Below are 2,500 nucleotides of genomic sequence, written 5' to 3'. Positions count from 1 at the left end.
ATACCCAAGCGTGTCCGTAAGCACGCAACGATAGTCACGAACGAGCACATACCTAGGGAAAGTACTCTACGTACTAGGACTTCTGTCCAAGAATGGTGTCCGCGACGGTCGGGCACTGTGACGCAATTACCAAATCCTAGAATCGTACAAGCAGTGTGTACAAACATAAACATTAACGCGTTCGCTCGGGCTGCGCCGTCCGTGTTGAACACAAATGTGGGTGATTATATGAGTGGATAGACAAAAACATGCGTGGCGAAGACAGTTTTCTGCACGATGTGCACATAGCTCATTTCGTCGTCCCGGGCTAATGGAAAAACACAAAAATATCGAGTATCTTTCTAGGTTTCTGTTATAAAAGGACAGGCCAAAAGGTGACCGGTTGAGATAAGCATTTTAAGCATACAAGCACTTTAATGCAACTTTTGATACAAAAACTAGGTACGTACACGTAGATTGTATCAACATGGACATCCATGATCGGGTACGCCCGGGCTGCGCCCTCCATGTTGTACTTTCCCTGATTGGTACACAATTTTGGTGCAAGTGTACCAACATGGACATCTATGAACGCGTACGCTCGAGATGCACCCTTCGTCTTGTACTTTCCCTGATCGGTACACAGTTTTGGTGCACGGCTATCCCGACCGGCAACTTGTACCTTTATCGACATCCATGAACACAAAGTGCGCGGAACAAAAATTGCTCGGTCAGACCTACAAAGTGCTATATCTCGAATACTAAACGTCGCAGATGGGTGTCGTAGAACAATTTTAAATTCGTCTTATGATTCTACATCCGATTCTGGATAGTGGTTTTTCGACCACTTTTCAACATTTTGTGACACCCCGAACCTAGGGGCAGCTCCCTAGCTTTTTTCAAAAATGTGCACCGAACGGGCCAGAGAGCTCGAGTAGTCGAAAATTTTTTTTTTTGCTAAAACCCCTCAAAACGTGTCAGGAACGCACCCTAGATGATGAAAAGTGCAACCAGAATGTCAATCGACAACATGCCCGGGGGTACAAATTTGCTCTACGCGTCCCTAGGTAGGGTACTTTTTCATACAAACATCAAAGTGTACGGTGCACAAAGTGCGCGGAACAAAAATTGCTCGGTCAGACCTAGGACGGGCCATAACTCGAATACTAAACGTCGCAGATGGGTGTCGTAGAACAATTTTAAGTTCGTCTAATGATTCTACATCCGATTCTGGATAGTGGTTTTTCGACCACTTTTCAACATTTTGTGACACCCCGAACCTAGGGGCAGCTCCCTAGCTTTTTTCAAAAATGTGCACCGAACGGGCCAGAGAGCTCGAGTAGTCGAAAATTTTTTTTTTTGCTAAAACCCCTCAAAACGTGTCAGGAACGCACCCTAGATGATGAAAAGTGCAACCAGAATGTCAATCGACAACATGCCCGGGGGTACAAATTTGCTATACGCGTCCCTAGGTAGGGTACTTTTTCATACAAACATCAACGTGTACGGTGCACAAAGTGCGCGGAACAAAAATTGCTCGGTCAGACCTACAAAGTGTTATATATCTCGAATACTAAACGTCGCAGATGGGTGTCGTAGAACAATTTTAAATTCGTCTAATGATTCTACATCCGATTCTGGATAGTGGTTTTTCGACCACTTTTCAACATTTTGTGACACCCCGAACCTAGGGGCAGCTCCCTAGCTTTTTTCAAAAATGTGCACCGAACGGGCCAGAGAGCTCGAGTAGTCGAAATTTTTTTTTTTTGCTAAAACCCCTCAAAACGTGTCAGGAACGCACCCTAGATGATGAAAAGTGCAACCAGAATGTCAATCGACAACATGCCCGGGGGTACAAATTTGCTATACGCGTCCCTAGGTAGGGTACTTTTTCATACAAACATCAACGTGTACGGTGCACAAAGTGCGCGGAACAAAAATTGCTCGGTCAGACCTAGGACGGGCCATAACTCGAATACTAAACGTCGCAGATGGGTGTCGTAGAACAATTTTAAGTTCGTCTAATGATTCTACATCCGATTCTGGATAGTGGTTTTTCGACCACTTTTCAACATTTTGTGACACCCCGAACCTAGGGGCAGCTCCCTAGCTTTTTTCAAAAATGTGCACCGAACGGGCCAGAGAGCTCGAGTAGTCGAAAATTTTTTTTTTGCTAAAACCCCTCAAAACGTGTCAGGAACGCACCCTAGATGATGAAAAGTGCAACCAGAATGTCAATCGACAACATGCCCGGGGGTACAAATTTGCTCTACGCGTCCCTAGGTAGGGTACTTTTTCATACAAACATCAAAGTGTACGGTGCACAAAGTGCGCGGAACAAAAATTGCTCGGTCAGACCTGGTACGGGCCATAACTCGAATACTAAACGTCGCAGATGGGTGTCGTAGAACAATTTTAAGTTCGTCTAACGATTCTACATCCGATTCTGGATAGTGGTTTTTCGACCACTTTTCAACATTTTGTGACACCCCGAACCTAGGGGCAGCTCCCTAGCTTTTTT

The sequence above is a fragment of the Anopheles gambiae genome (assembly GCF_943734735.2).
Source record: "Anopheles gambiae chromosome X unlocalized genomic scaffold, idAnoGambNW_F1_1 X_unloc_33, whole genome shotgun sequence".
NCBI lineage: Eukaryota > Metazoa > Arthropoda > Insecta > Diptera > Culicidae > Anopheles > Anopheles gambiae.
The sequence above is the reverse complement of the archived record's forward strand: the minus strand, read 5'-3'. Positions refer to the sequence as shown.